Genomic DNA, 16172 nt, shown 5'->3' with positions numbered 1-16172 from the left:
AGGAGAGGCACCGCTCCTGGAGGCACTGCAATACCAGGCCAATGCATGGGGTGGATAGAGCAAGCTCCTATTCCAACCCCCTGTTTCAAAAATCCATTTAATATATAGTCCTCAAATAAAGGACATATCAGATATTAAACTGATAAGAACAGATACTACACTTGATCTTAGCTCACAGAGAGCCGAGAAGCGATGCCGATGCTCTGCGCCGCGCGCACACCCCCTGCCCCCAACGCTTTCTACCTAACCGTGACGAGCTCTCAGCCACGCAACGAACACCATAACTAGGTAACTCTAAGTGAGGCGCCCTTCCCGAAAATGACTCCAGTGGAAGGATTCAAAGCAAGAACTCCTGACACACAATTCTGTTAAAATAAAGGAAAAAAAGAAAAAAAAAGACAGTTCCCTGTACACTCCTGGTCTGCACAAAACCCACCTACTGACCTGCTGCCCCCGAGCCGCTCGTGCACCGGCCCCGGACACTTTTTTAAAAATTATTTTCCTCGAGTCACGCTAGAAATGGGACTCAAAGGGCCACACCCTTCCTCCTCTTCTGCTCCTATGAACTAGCCCTCGTCTGGGCAAAACATTTATAGAGACTGTTTCCTAGGGTTAAGAGGGTGGCATTTTCCCAACGGGAAAAGGATGGAAATTTTCTCTTCTGTGGGGCGACGAGGGAAAGAATGAGCCAAACCATGCAATTAATTCTGGAAGGCATATTAAGGAGTGCGGATGAAGTACCCACACAGACTAGACTAAGAAAACATCTCTTTAACTCACCTACAAAGAACGACAAAGTAAAATCTGCAAGAGCAGCCTTTCAACTCAGAGGCCAAATAATAAGATGGAAATAATGACTCATGAAAGAGTTACAAATGACTCGAAACTATACTCTCAGTACAAACCAAATGGTAACACAGACAACACCAGTTTTCTTCGCTGCTCTTCAGCCACGATATTCTCCCCATAGGGAGGTCCACCGTCCCTGGAGGTTCAGTGCAGCTGAATACGAGTGGCACTGCAGTTGTTGGACCAGCAGGCTGGGGGGCGAGCCAAGCATGAAAGCGGTACTGTGTTTCCATTTAGCTAGTCGGGTTTTTTTACAAAGATGGTCCCCAAAAATGCTTGCTAACAATCCTGAATTCAATTTCAATCTATATATATTTTTTTAATAAAAAAGAAAAAAAATCACTATCTTAGCCAAAACCAGAAAGTTAAGTTGACAATTATTTGCGACAAGTTTGGTACGGGGAAGGGAGTGGGCCAGTTTTCATCAGAGAAACAAAAAAGGTTGACGGACTTTCCTACCGCCCTGTTACTGCTAAATAGAGCCCTCCAAAAACTGCAATCTGCTCATCGCCTTACTAATGTATAGCGCAGTGGTCGGCAACCTATGGCACAGGTGCAAAAGGTGGCGCGCGAGCTGATTTTTGATGGCACGCAGTGGCAGGCTGAGCGGCTGAGCCCACCGCTGCTCTGGGGTTCCGGCGGCTGCCCCATTGCCACCCGAGGTCCTGGCCGCTGGCCCCACTCAGCACCCACTGCTGGCCCGGGGACCCCCAAGGAAGCCCAGGCTGGCAGCGGGCCGAGAAGGCCGGCGGCTGAGACCCTGGCTGAGCCACTCATCCCGCTGTCGGCCTGGGGTTCCATTCACTCAGCCGGTAGCCGGCTGAGCAGGACTACATTCAACGAAATAGGAAAACAAGAGCAACTAATGACAAAGTGGAAGAACCTAGAGCAGTGGTCGCCAAGCTTTTTCCTCTGGCGCCCGCCAGACAAAGGCCCGTGGCGGTGGACGAGCATCCGCCCAAATGCCGCCGAAATTCGGCGGCGACGCCTCTGGATGACGCCGCTTATCGGCAGCAAGCGGCGTCATCCAGCGACGTCGCCGCCGAAATGCCGCCGAATTTCGCTGGCATGTCAGCAGATGCTTGTCCACCGGCCAGTACGCAGGTGCACTGAGAGGCCCCTGCGGGCGCCATGGCACCCACGGGCACCGCGCTGGGGACCCCCGAACTAGAAAGCCTCCTGAAGCACGGCTATCGTTTTGATTTAAATGGACTTGAACTGTATGAAGAATTGCGTATACTGTCATGCGTGTTGCCACATGCAACATCGATGATGGACATTGTACGGTTTACTCATACCAGCAAACGTGTTGACATATATCCTCAGGTGTACACTGCCACTCCTCTTCTGCCGACAATTCCTGTCACAGTAGCATCAGGAGAATGGAGGTTCTCCAAACTAAAACTCATTAAAAACTATCTCCGCTCTACAAGGAGTCAGGAACACCTGACTGGTCTTGCGTTTCTTGCAATCGAACAAGACATCACTTTGTCTTTGTCAACCGATGACATTATTCCTGATTTTGCAGCCAAAACAAGCCAGAAAGATTGCTTTTAATTAAAAACAAATCCTTCTTTCAAGACCCCTGCCTATCAATTTCCTATCAAATGTTGACAAATGAAAAAAATTACATTATTTGCATCCTTCTGTCAAACCAGAAATTTTTTCTAGCGTGCTACTCCTTTAGTGCTAGTCCATCCGCATTCCAGTGTGCCGAACCACGTTAAACTGGTTTTAATAACATGCGTGTGTCAAGCTTTCCAATAGTGTAAGCTTATGTTTGTGTTGCTAAGAGCAAGACAGGCACAGGGGCACCAGTTTAACAATCCCGCCTAGGGCTGCCTAAATCAAAAGGATGGCCCTGCGCCCAGGCGCATGGCACAGGGAGCCGGGCGGGAAGCCAGAGGGCAATAGGCCCCCCGCTGGGTTAGCAGGCTTAAAACCCGGAGCAGACGCACGCCCCTTGCAAAGGAGCAGGAGCCGGGATCTCGAACAAGTGTCAACGTAGCGGGGCGGGGCAGGAGGAATAGCTCAGGGGCTTGCGCATGGGCCTGTTAAACCCAGGGTTGCGAGTTCAACCCAAGAGGGGAGCAGGTGGGGCTTTAGTGGGGGATCAGTCCTGTGCTGAGCAGGGGGTTGGACCTCCTGAGGTCCCCGACAGCCCCGGATTTCACTAAGATGATGTCTGAAGAAAAGAGGGGGGTGGGGAAGTGTACGCTAGAGAGTTTAGGTGTAGACCTTTCTGGTGGTCAGGGAATAACGTTACAGATTACTGAGGGGGTGCAACACTGGGCTGAAGATCAGGTGGCGCGAGGAATACAATACATCAATCTGCAATAGCCCCGATTGGGAGTACAAGGTTAACGGGTCAACGGACAGGCACTGAGATAGGAGGGTAAATTGTTCATATGACGGCTATGTTCAGGTGTGGAGTATAACGAGTGGATACGATGATGAGGCTGGATTGACCCCTCATTTGGTGAGATTTAACTTTCAGTGAGCTTACGGCCCCAGTTCATACGGTCCAACGGAAAAAGTCTCTCGGTCATTGAGATTCTATCTGGCAGCCGGGGTGCCAGCCGGCATTCTACCTGCTGCTTGGTCTGCCTTTGCTACAGAGTAGCTCACCTCAGATCCTCAGGGTTCCGGTGAGCTGCAGCTAACCTGACCTGATACACGGGAGCAGCTTTAAACAGCGCCCTCTCTGCCTCTGTCTCTGCAAAGAATCAACCAACAGCCCGGAAAGCCTTCATCCCTCATACTAACGGTTGAAAAGACTCGCTGCAGAAAAAAAGGATCCCAGCTCCTTCAACAATCCTCTAGCAAGACAGAGAACCTCACATAGCCTCACCAACACATTAGACCCCGAGAAAACATAAGAAGTGTTTATTGTAAAGAGGGACAAGAGCTTCCAACCTGATTTCCACAACTTGAACAAGTCTGCTCCGAAAGGGGCATTCTTACAGTAAAATTCTTCCTGCTTTCTTTAACCAGAAGATTCTCCCCAGAAGGAGAGGCACCGCTCCTGGAGGCACTGCAATACCAGGCCAATGCATGGGGTGGATAGAGCAAGCTCCTATTCCAACCCCCTGTTTCAAAAATCCATTTAATATATAGTCCTCAAATAAAGGACATATCAGATATTAAACTGATAAGAACAGATTTAATGTTTATTAGTGAATATTTGAAAATAAACGATACAGAGAGTTTAAAGCAGCAGTTATTGTTTCATCGGGGATATCATACAGACTATGGGGGAGGGGTCAGTATTTTGGTATTGGGCAGCATATACCATATACAGTCTGTCATGTCCCCAATGCGGGATGAACGGTGGGTGAGATCAAGATACAGTCGGGAGGCAGTGAGGGTACATCGCTCATACAAATAGGTTACAGACAGTCGTGGCAATAAAGGAGCGAGCTGGGTGATGAGGATAGGGTGACCCTCACATAGTGGAGTTTGGTTTGGTGGGTTCAGGGCTCAGGGGATAGAGTCCAACGGGGGAGTGTGAAAATCTCCTCCCCCCTTTGGGAGCACGGAGTCACGCCCGCTTACTCCTGGTATTGGCGGTGACCGGTGACGTGCTCCGTGTAGATGTCTCTGGACCATCTGATAGTGTCCGAGACCATCAGGCGTCTCATGAGCTGTGCGTAGCGACGGCCTACCCCACAGGCCCGAAGCACACGTTCATTACAAGGGTCCCAGGCGCCCAGGGCCCCAACAATCAGGGCGTCGGTATAGACCTCGTAGCCCTTTGACCGCAGAGTGTCCGCCAAGGGGGTGTATTTTTCGAGCTTTCGGGCTCGGGCCTCGCGGAAGGCCAGGGTCCTGTTCTCGAAAGGAACCGTCACATCAACGAGGATGATCTTTTTTCGAGCCTCGTCCGTGACGACGATGTCTGGGCGCAGTGGGCTGTCGGTGCCAGGGACGGTGCGGTTGGTGACTTTTTCTCCCAGGTGCGGAGCGATGGCCTTTACCAGACGGTCCTGGATGGCGTTGTGACGCAGCTGCCAGGCTCTGGCGTGGGGCTTGCAGCTGCACAGGACGTGGGGCAGGGTCTCCATGGCGTACCCGCACTTCCTGCAGCGCTTGTCTCGGGTCCCGTGGCGGACAGCTCCGTTAAGCGGGACGCAGTTTAGTCGGGCGCGGTGTATGAAGCGCCAGTCAGCGAAGCGGATGAAGCTGCCTGAGTGGAGGAAGTGGTTGCTGGAGTCCCACTTGCTGGTGACCTCGTAAACCTTGCCCTGGTCTGGTTTTTTCTTCAGCGTGCCCAAGTAGAGCGCGCGTACGGCGGCCTTCAGTGACCTCTCCAGCGTGCCTCTGGCTCCAGGGCTGATGACGGTGTCCTCCGTCTCGGTCCGCGGTATCAGGACTCCCAGCTCCCGTCGGTCCTCGCTCCATACCCAGCGGCAGCCTAGTCGTTTCCCCAGTCGGCGCGTGGCATTGCGGGCACGGGTCCACAGTGAGGCTATGTCGCCTCTGTCTCGGGCGAAGTCACCGTCCATGGAGCCGCTCAGGAAGGTGGCCATATCTTGGCCAGAGGCAGCTCTGTCGATTCGCTTTGCGGTGGCGGAGCACAGGGCGGTCGTCGCGACTTTCTTTACCACGGCGTCCGGGCACGTCAGGAGGCGAAAGGCGTGTGTGACGACCGTGATATCGCAGAGGTCTCCCATGCGGGGGACGTTGGCGCCACCGTGCCGGTGAGCGATATAGACCAGCTCGTTGCTTGCTCTCTGGGGCAGGGACAGCCACTTCTTCACCAGTTGCCGGATGACATTGTCCGCCTTGTTGAGGGGCACCTTTGCCACGGCAGATCCTCTCAGGACAAAGGCGATGCGGGGGATCAGGAACGTGTTGAGGGCATCGATTTTCTGCCACGGAGCCAGCAGGGAAACGTCGATCCTGGCGGCGTCCTGCAGGATTTCCTGGATGGTGTCCTCGGGGGTCTGCCAGACACGGAAGCCCGTCGGCGTGCCGAGGTGTTGGTACGCCTGCCCCTCGGCCAGGGGGACGACGGATTCACCCTGGATGAGGAAGTCCGTAGCCTGCACCGAGTTCTTCTTGCTGCAGTTGACATGGAGGGACGCGCACTTTTTGGCGTTAAAGCGGAGTCCCGTCCATTCTGCGACTCTCCCGATGGTGTTGAGCATGCCCTGGAGCCTCTCGGGGTCGTCCGCAATCAGGACTAGGTCATCTGCGTAGGCCAACACGTTCACTCTCTCGCCGTGTAGGTCGAAGCCGTCGGCGCCGTCGGAGATTGCCCGCAGGAGCGGCTCCATGGCGAGGCTGAAGATGATCGGGCTGAGGGGGCAGCCCTGCTTCACGCCGCTGCGGATCGGGATCTCGGCGGTTTCGCCTTCTACCGAGCGGATGGTGGTGCTGCAGCCCTTGTAGAGTTCCCGGATCAGGCGGAGGAAGGTCTCCGGCATCCCGAACTCCCGTAGGGTGCTGAAGATGTGATGGTGGGGGATGGACCCGAAGGCGTTGGCCAGATCCAGCCACGCTATTGCGCACTGGTTGTGGGCCCTTCTGGTCGTCTGGAGGACGGTCTGGAGCAGGAAGTTGTGTTCATAGCACCCCTCTGATGGCATGAAGCCCTTCTGGGCCGGGCTGATGGCTCCCCCGGTCGTCGCCCACTCCGTGATTCTGGCTGCCAGGCAGCTGGCGTATAGCTTGTACATTGTAGAGCAGAGGGAGATGGGTCTCCAGTTGCTGGGGTCGTCTCGCTCACCCTTCTTGTAGATCAGGACCGTCATGGCCTTCTTCCAGGAGGTGGGTGGCCGGCCAAAGCACCGGCATAGGTTAAAGATGCCGGAGAGCACATGGCAGCCGGGGTCCCGCTTTTTGAGGAGGCTGTAGGGGATGCCATCTTTTCCGGGCGCAGTGTTTTTGGTCCTGGAGAGCCTGGCCATCACCTCTTTGGGCGTGAAATCAGCCTCTAGGCCATCTGCATTGGTGATGCGGGGCAGCGGGTGAAGGCACTCTGGGCGCTGCACGTCGTTCCTGGGCTTGTCAGCGAATACTTCCAGGAAGTAGCGGTATAGGCGCTCGGGCGGGATCGTGCAGTAGGATGAGGGACCGTCGAGGACCTTTCTCATGGCCTTGAGGCGGTTGGTTCTGTACAGCTTCTGGATCTGGGAGGCTGCTGCCGGGTCGTAGCGGCGGCTGGAGTTTCTTCGTCCAGCTCCTCGGGTGGTGGCGTCGTGGTTTGGGGCTGGCCTTCTGGAGGTAGGCCGTGCGGCCTCCTGGTTTGGCGTCCTCTTGGAGACGATCTCTGTGGAGAGCTCGCAGGTGAGCTCATTGATGAGCTGGTCGAATTCTTCAAACGAGGCTGTCGCTCGGAGCTTCTCGATCCAGGCAGCCTGCCAGGGCGTGGCTGGCCTAATCGTCGGCTGCCGGTCCTCTGGTTCTTCGGTCCGCGCGGGTAGTGGGTTCGCGGTTTGGCCGGCGGGTCGTCTCCCTTGCAGCTCAGGGGATCTTTCGGTTGGTCCCCGAGGCATAGCCGTCGGTGGAGTAGTGGCATTGTTGGTTGGTGGAGCCCGGCTTGGTTCGGCGGGTGCAGCGTCAGCGTCCGGTCTTTCGCGTGTGGTCCTCGCCCGGGGGGTCGCTGTGGGAGTGGGTGGTCTTCTGTTGGCAGAGAGTGGGCTGGTGCCCGTAGGGGCCGCGTCGGACTCTCTGGCGGTGGGGGTCTGGGGCTGTGGTCCGGTCGTAGCGGTGGGGTCTCCGATGTTAACAGTACGTGGGGCGGTCTGGGGGGTGGCCCCTGTCCCCCGGCCAGGTGGAGTTCGTAGGGTGGGCTGAGGAGTTGCGTTGGCGCCCCTTGTGGCTGGAGCTCGGAGGGCGGGCCGGGAGCCAGTATTGGTGCCTCTAGGGGTGGGGTTTCGGATGGCCACGCGTGGTGGAGCACTGGCCCTTCTTGGGACGGGTTCGTGTAGGTTGGAGGGGGCACTTAGGTGCCTCAGTTCGGAGATCTTCCGGGCGACCTGGGAGGAGGTGACAGGACCCCTGTTGGTAGGAGCTCGGTCAACGCTTCCCATTGCAGCATTTGTCGTTCCGGTGGCAGGGTTCTGGTCCGCTGGCTCGGGGGCTGGGGTGGGCTTCTGGGCAGCGGTCAGCATGGTCGCTCTGCTTCTTTTCGGCACAGGAGCAGCAGGCTGGGGCGCAGGATGGCGGAGGACCGGAGTCGTCTTTTTGCTGGCTTTCGTACAGCTGGCCTGGTGCGCCTTGCATTTCCTCTGACACTCGAAGGGCAGGCTGCAGCGCGCACAGCTGAAGGCGATGGACTGGCCGTGGCACCTCTTCAGGTGTCTGGTGACTCCTCCGAGGAGTTGAAAGCGTCGAGGCGGCAGGCAGATGGGGCAGATGAGCGCATCTGCAGTGAGGGGGTACTGGAGGTAGACGGTGTCTGGGGCGAAGCAGCCATCTTGTGGGGTGTTGGGGCCTTCCTGGTCATTTTCTGGCGCACAGCTGGCGAGGGGGGCGGCGTCCTTCGGTGGTAGCTGAGTCTCAGGAACATTGAGGATTCCCCCCGGAGGCTGGAGTTCCTGGGGGGTGCAGGTGTCCTGTAGCGGGTCGGGGGATTTACTCCTCGGCGGCGTGAGGTGCTGGGGTGCAGTAGGTGTGTCCGGCGACCGCAGTGGAGCAGGGGAGTCATCTCGTGGCTGCTGGGGTGCGGGGGGCGTGATCGGCGAGCGCAGGAGGACGGGGGAGGCGTCTCTTGGCGGTTGGGGTGGCCGGTGGGCGGCGGGGAGGTCTTGTGGGATCTGGAGCGGCGTGGTCGTGGAGGGGCGCACTTCTGATGTCTGAAAAACATCAAGGGGCTCTCCAGGCGCCGCGAGTCGCGGCGGCAGGGGTCCCGGACGAGGGTCCCCCGGCGGACCGGGCAGCTGCGGCCAGGGCGCGCCACAGGGCTCCCCTGGCGGCTCGGGGCACGGCAGCCAGGGATCCCCCCGCGGCCAGAGCAGGGGCGGCAGGAGTGTGCCACGGGGCTCCTCTGGCAGCGGTACTCGGGACACGGGGAAGAGCTCCCGGGCCGCTCCAGGTGCAGGGGCCAGAGCATATAGCAGGGCTCCCCAGGCTGTACCTGCTGCGGGGCCATGGGGAGGGGATCCCCCAGCGGCTCAGGCGTTAGTGGCCGGAGCACATGGTGGGGCTCCTCAGTCTGCTCAGGCGGCAGTCTGGGCGCAGGACAGGAGTCCCCCGGGGACCAGAGCGGCGGCTGCAGAGGCGCGCCACAGGGCTCCCCGGGCTGCTCAGGCAGCAGCAGGTGAGGTGCGGGGTCGGGGTCTCCCAGCAGCTTGGGAGGGAGCAGCCGGGGCGCAGGGCATGGGCCCCCCGGCACCCCAAACAGCGGCGGCAGGAGCGCGCCACGGGGTTCGCCGGGCTGCCCAGAGAGAGGCAGCCCGGGCGCGGGGCCGGAGTTCACCGGCAGCTCCGGCGGCAGCGGCCGGGGAGCGGGGCAGGAGTCCCCCGGCGGCTCGGTGACCGGCAGCCGGGGCATGCCGCAGGGCCCCCCCGGGAGCGGCCATATGGCCGCGGGACAGGAGCTGCCGGGCGACCTCGGTGGCGTGCTGCAGGGTTCCCCGGGTCGCCCGAGCAGTGGCAGGCAGAGAGTCGGGCCGGGATTCCCCGGCGGCTCGGGCAGCAGCTGCCCGCTGCACCGTTGGGGCGGAAGGTGGAGACTCCCCGTGGGCAGCAGCCGTGTGGGGCAGGGACTCCTCGGCATCTCCACACCGTGGGAATCCCCAGGTAGCGCCCGCAGCAGCGGCTCAGGGCAGGGATCCCCCCGTAGCGGGGCTGGGCAGGGGACCTCCCAGGGGGCCAGGGGCTGGGGTGTAGTGGGGCACTTACTCGATCCAGGCAGCAGTTGGTTAGTGGGGGTCTCCTCCTCCGGCAGCGGGGGGTAGTCTCTCTGCAGCTGCTGGTGCTCCGTAGACGAGTCTTCCCAGGGTAGGTGTATAGGCAGGTAGGCTCCCTGTAGCTGCTGGTCATCCCTCCAGGTGGGGCTCTGAGCAGCGTCTTGGTCCTCAGTTGTTGCGGGGGCTCCTCTGGCAGCATCCTTCCCAGCGGGGGGGCCATCAGAGTCCTGGTCCTTGGTCGATGGGGGGGCTCCTCCATCAGCATTCTTCCCAGCGGGGGGATGATAAGCATCCTGGGCCTGGATCCTCGCGGGGACTTTTCCAGCATCGTCCGTTTCAGGAGCAGTAGGCCGGTGTTCAGTATCCTGGACGGGAGGAGCGGGTGAGGTTCTTCTGGTGCCCCTCCTCAGGGAAGCTGTAGAAACCTCCTTCCTCCTGGGAATGGGGTCTCGAAGAGCTGGTTTTCTGCTGCTGATTTTTCCAGAAGACGTGTCCAATGGGGTTTTTTTTCCGCTGGCTTTTGGTGTTGCCATCCTTGCTGTTAGCCTGGGTCTTTGGAGCAGGCTTTTGCTGGGTTTTCCTAATACTGGAGTGTGCAGGAACAGCAGCTATCCGCGATACTGCGGCTGTAGAAGAAAGAGAATGAAAATTTTCTTCCAAAGTAGCATCAGAACAGTGCATATGCAAATCAGCTGTATCAGTATGCAAAGCAGTCTCAGAAGAAGAATAAATCTCTAGAGCAGCATCAATCTTTTCAAAAATAGCTGCAGGAGACTCCATCCTCAAGACAGGGGTGTGCAAGTGTCCATTAAACAGAATTAAACTGATAAGAACAGATACTACACTTGATCTTAGCTCACAGAGAGCCGAGAAGCGATGCCGATGCTCTGCGCCGCGCGCACACCCCCTGCCCCCAACGCTTTCTACCTAACCGTGACGAGCTCTCAGCCACGCAACGAACACCATAACTAGGTAACTCTAAGTGAGGCGCCCTTCCCGAAAATGACTCCAGTGGAAGGATTCAAAGCAAGAACTCCTGACACACAATTCTGTTAAAATAAAGGAAAAAAAGAAAAAAAAAGACAGTTCCCTGTACACTCCTGGTCTGCACAAAACCCACCTACTGACCTGCTGCCCCCGAGCCGCTCGTGCACCGGCCCCGGACACTTTTTTAAAAATTATTTTCCTCGAGTCACGCTAGAAATGGGACTCAAAGGGCCACACCCTTCCTCCTCTTCTGCTCCTATGAACTAGCCCTCGTCTGGGCAAAACATTTATAGAGACTGTTTCCTAGGGTTAAGAGGGTGGCATTTTCCCAACGGGAAAAGGATGGAAATTTTCTCTTCTGTGGGGCGACGAGGGAAAGAATGAGCCAAACCATGCAATTAATTCTGGAAGGCATATTAAGGAGTGCGGATGAAGTACCCACACAGACTAGACTAAGAAAACATCTCTTTAACTCACCTACAAAGAACGACAAAGTAAAATCTGCAAGAGCAGCCTTTCAACTCAGAGGCCAAATAATAAGATGGAACTAATGACTCATGAAAGAGTTACAAATGACTCGAAACTATACTCTCAGTACAAACCAAATGGTAACACAGACAACACCAGTTTTCTTCGCTGCTCTTCAGCCACGATATTCTCCCCATAGGGAGGTCCACCGTCCCTGGAGGTTCAGTGCAGCTGAATACGAGTGGCACTGCAGTTGTTGGACCAGCAGGCTGGGGGGCGAGCCAAGCATGAAAGCGGTACTGTGTTTCCATTTAGCTAGTCGGGTTTTTTTTACAAAGATGGTCCCCAAAAATGCTTGCTAACAATCCTGAATTCAATTTCAATCTATATATATTTTTTTAATAAAAAAGAAAAAAAATCACTATCTTAGCCAAAACCAGAAAGTTAAGTTGACAATTGTTTGCGACAAGTTTGGTACGGGGAAGGGAGTGGGCCAGTTTTCATCAGAGAAACAAAAAAGGTTGACGGACTTTCCTATCGCCCTGTTACTGCTAAATAGAGCCCTCCAAAAACTGCAATCTGCTCATCGCCTTACTAATGTATAGCGCAGTGGTCGGCAACCTATGGCACAGGTGCAAAAGGTGGCGCGCGAGCTGATTTTTGATGGCACGCAGTGGCAGGCTGAGCGGCTGAGCCCACCGCTGCTCTGGGGTTCCGGCGGCTGCCCCATTGCCACCCGAGGTCCTGGCCGCTGGCCCCACTCAGCACCCACTGCTGGCCCGGGGACCCCCAAGGAAGCCCAGGCTGGCAGCGGGCCGAGAAGGCCGGCGGCTGAGACCCTGGCTGAGCCACTCATCCCGCTGTCGGCCTGGGGTTCCATTCACTCAGCCGGTAGCCGGCTGAGCAGGACTACATTCAACGAAATAGGAAAACAAGAGCAACTAATGACAAAGTGGAAGAACCTAGAGCAGTGGTCGCCAAGCTTTTTCCTCTGGCGCCCGCCAGACAAAGGCCCGTGGCGGTGGACGAGCATCCGCCCAAATGCCGCCGAAATTCGGCGGCGACGCCTCTGGATGACGCCGCTTATCGGCAGCAAGCGGCGTCATCCAGCGACGTCGCCGCCGAAATGCCGCCGAATTTCGCTGGCATGTCAGCAGATGCTTGTCCACCGGCCAGTACGCAGGTGCACTGAGAGGCCCCTGCGGGCGCCATGGCACCCACGGGCACCGCGCTGGGGACCCCCGAACTAGAAAGCCTCCTGAAGCACGGCTATCGTTTTGATTTAAATGGACTTGAACTGTATGAAGAATTGCGTATACTGTCATGCGTGTTGCCACATGCAAAATCGATGATGGACATTGTACGGTTTACTCATACCAGCAAACGTGTTGACATATATCCTCAGGTGTACACTGCCACTCCTCTTCTGCCGACAATTCCTGTCACAGTAGCATCAGGAGAATGGAGGTTCTCCAAACTAAAACTCATTAAAAACTATCTCCGCTCTACAAGGAGTCAGGAACACCTGACTGGTCTTGCGTTTCTTGCAATCGAACAAGACATCACTTTGTCTTTGTCAACCGATGACATTATTCCTGATTTTGCAGCCAAAACAAGCCAGAAAGATTGCTTTTAATTAAAAACAAATCCTTCTTTCAAGACCCCTGCCTATCAATTTCCTATCAAATGTTGACAAATGAAAAAAATTACATTATTTGCATCCTTCTGTCAAACCAGAATTTTTTTCTAGCGTGCTACTCCTTTAGTGCTAGTCCATCCGCATTCCAGTGTGCCGAACCACGTTAAACTGGTTTTAATAACATGCATGTGTCAAGCTTTCCAATAGTGTAAGCTTATGTTTGTGTTGCTAAGAGCAAGACAGGCACAGGGGCACCAGTTTAACAATCCCGCCTAGGGCTGCCTAAATCAAAAGGATGGCCCTGCGCCCAGGCGCATGGCACAGGGAGCCGGGCGGGAAGCCAGAGGGCAATAGGCCCCCCGCTGGGTTAGCAGGCTTAAAACCCGGAGCAGACGCACGCCCCTTGCAAAGGAGCAGGAGCCGGGATCTCGAACAAGTGTCAACGTAGCGGGGCGGGGCAGGAGGAATAGCTCAGGGGCTTGCGCATGGGCCTGTTAAACCCAGGGTTGCGAGTTCAACCCCAGAGGGGGCCAGGTGGGGCTTTAGTGGGGGATCAGTCCTGTGCTGAGCAGGGGGTTGGACCTCCTGAGGTCCCCGACAGCCCCGGATTTCACTAAGATGATGTTTGAAGAAAAGAGGGGGGTGGGGAAGTGTACGCTAGAGAGTTTAGGTGTAGACCTTTCTGGTGGTCAGGGAAGAACGTTACAGATTACTGAGGGGGTGCAACACTGGGCTGAAGATCAGGTGGCGCGAGGAATACAATACATCAATCTGCAATAGCCCCGATTGGGAGTACAAGGTTAACGGGTCAACGGACAGGCACTGAGATAGGAGGGTAGATTGTTCATATGACGGCTATGTTCAGGTGTGGAGTATAACGAGTGGATACGATGATGAGGCTGGATTGACCCCTCATTTGGTGAGATTTAACTTTCAGTGAGCTTACGGCCCCAGTTCATAGGGTCCAACGGAAAAAGTCTCTCGGTCATTGAGATTCTATCTGGCAGCCGGGGTGCCAGCCGGCATTCTACCTGCTGCTTGGTCTGCCTTTGCTACAGAGTAGCTCACCTCAGATCCTCAGGGTTCCGGTGAGCTGCAGCTAACCTGACCTGATACACGGGAGCAGCTTTAAACAGCGCCCTCTCTGCCTCTGCCTCTGCCTCTGCAAAGAATCAACCAACAGCCCGGAAAGCCTTCATCCCTCATACTGATGGTTGAAAAGACTCGCTGCAGAAAAAAAGGATCCCACCTCCTTCAACAATCCTCTAGCAAGACAGAGAACCTCACATAGCCTCACCAACACATTAGACCCCGAGAAAACATAAGAAGTGTTTATTGTAAAGAGGAACAAGAGCTTCCAAGCTGATTTCCACAACTTGAACAAGTCTGCTCCGAAAGGGGCATTCTTACAGTAAAATTCTTCCTGCTTTCTTTAACCAGAAGATTCTCCCCTGAAGGAAAGGCACCGCTCCTGGAGGCACTGCAATACCAGGTCAATGCATGGGGTGGATAGAGCAAGCTCCTATTCCAACCCCCTGTTTCAAAAATCCATTTAATATACAGTCCTCAAATAAAGGACATATCAGATATTAAACTGATAAGAACAGATTTAATGTTTATTAGTGAATATTTGAAAATAAACGATACAGAGAGTTTAAAGCAGCAGTTATTGTTTCATCGGGGATATCATACAGACTATGGGGGAGGGGTCAGTATTTTGGTATTGGGCAGCATATACCATATACAGTCTGTCATGTCCCCAATGCGGGGTGAACGGTGGGTGAGATCAAGATACAGTCGGGAGGCAGTGAGGGTACATCGCTCATACAAATAGGTTACAGACAGTCGTGGGAATAAAGGAGCGAGCTGGGTGATGAGGATAGGGCGACCCTCACATAGTGGAGTTTGGTTTGGTGGGTTCAGGGCTCAGGGGATAGAGTCCAACGGGGGAGTGTGAAAATCTCCTCCTCCCTTCGGGAGCACGGAGTCACGCCCGCTTACTCCTGGTATTGGCGGTGACCGGTGACGTGCTCCGTGTAGATGTCTCTGGACCATCTGATAGTGTCCGAGACCATCAGGCGTCTCATGAGCTGCGCGTAGCGACGGCCTACCCCACAGGCCCGAAGCACGCGTTCATTACAAGGGTCCCAGGCGCCCAGGGCCCCAACAATCAGGGCGTCGGTATAGACCTCGTAGCCCTTTGACCGCAGAGTGTCCGCCAAGGGGGTGTATTTTTCGAGCTTTCGGGCTCGGGCCTCGCGGAAGGCCAGGGTCCTGTTCTCGAAAGGAACCGTCACATCAACGAGGATGATCTTTTTTCGAGCCTCGTCCGTGACGACGATGTCTGGGCGCAGTGGGCTGTCGGTGCCAGGGACGGTGCGGTTGGTGACTTTTTCTCCCAGGTGCGGAGCGATGGCCTTTACCAGACGGTCCTGGATGGCGTTGTGACGCAGCTGCCAGGCTCTGGCGTGGGGCTTGCAGCTGCACAGGACGTGGGGCAGGGTCTCCATGGCGTACCCGCACTTCCTGCAGCGCTTGTCTCGGTTCCCGTGGCGGACGGCTCCGTTGAGCGGGACGCAGTTTAGTCTGGCGCGGTGTATGAAGCGCCAGTCAGCGAAGCGGATGAAGCTGCCTGAGTGGAGGAAGTGGTTGCTGGAGTCCCACTTGCTGGTGACCTCGAAAACCTTGCCCTGGTCTGGTTTTTTCTTCAGCGTGCCCAAGTAGAGCGCGCGTACGGCGGCCTTCAGTGACCTCTCCAGCGTGCCTCTGGCTCCAGGGCTGATGACGGTGCCCTCCGTCTCAGTTCGCGGTATCAGGACTCCCAGCTCCCGTCGGTCCTCGCTCCATACCCAGCGGCAGCCTAGTCGTTTCCCCAGTCGGCGCGTGGCATTGCGGGCACGGGTCCACAGTGAGGCTATGTCGCCTCTGTCTCGGGCGAAGTCACCGTCCATGGAGCCGCTCAGGAAGGTGGCCATATCTTGGCCAGAGGCAGCTCTGTCGATTCGCTTTGCGGTGGCGGAGCGCAGGGCGGTCGTCGCGACGTTCTTTACCACGGCGTCCGGGCACGTCAGGAGGCGAAAGGCGTGTGTGACGACCGCGATATCGCAGAGGTCTCCCATGCGGGGGACGTTGGCGCCACCGTGCCGGTGAGCGATATAGACCAGCTCGTTGCTTGCTCTCTGGGGCAGGGACAGCCACTTCTTCACCAGTTGCCGGATGACGTTGTCCGCCTTGTTGAGGGGCACCTTTGCCACGGCGGATCCTCTCAGGACGAAGGCGATGCGGGGGATCAGGAACGTGTTGAGGGCATCGATTTTCTGCCACGGAGCCAGCAGGGAAACGTCGATCCTGGCGGCGTCCTGCAGGATTTC

At 56.3% G+C, this 16172-nt stretch overlaps 3 non-coding genes and 1 pseudogene across 3 annotated transcripts; all 4 read right to left on the bottom strand.

Annotated features, from left to right (window-relative positions):
* On the bottom strand, positions 1-194 carry LOC115644209. Its single transcript, XR_003998457.1, has one exon. It is a non-coding gene; the product is annotated as a U2 spliceosomal RNA (small nuclear RNA).
* A 3664-nt stretch (positions 195-3858) lies between these two features.
* LOC115644216 lies at positions 3859-4048 on the bottom strand. The gene has a single exon (XR_003998460.1). It is a non-coding gene; the product is annotated as a U2 spliceosomal RNA (small nuclear RNA).
* Positions 4049-10376: 6328 nt separating this feature from the next.
* LOC115644211 lies at positions 10377-10585 on the bottom strand (annotated as a pseudogene).
* Positions 10586-14256: 3671 nt separating this feature from the next.
* Positions 14257-14446, bottom strand: LOC115644218. Its single transcript, XR_003998462.1, has one exon. It is a non-coding gene; the product is annotated as a U2 spliceosomal RNA (small nuclear RNA).
* Between the last annotated feature and the right edge of the window lie 1726 nt (positions 14447-16172).

Source organism: Gopherus evgoodei, unplaced genomic scaffold, assembly GCF_007399415.2.
Source record: "Gopherus evgoodei ecotype Sinaloan lineage unplaced genomic scaffold, rGopEvg1_v1.p scaffold_97_arrow_ctg1, whole genome shotgun sequence".
In the NCBI taxonomy this organism is placed as follows: domain Eukaryota; kingdom Metazoa; phylum Chordata; order Testudines; family Testudinidae; genus Gopherus; species Gopherus evgoodei.
Note: the sequence above shows the minus strand (reverse complement) of the source record. Positions and strands in the feature narration are given on the sequence as shown.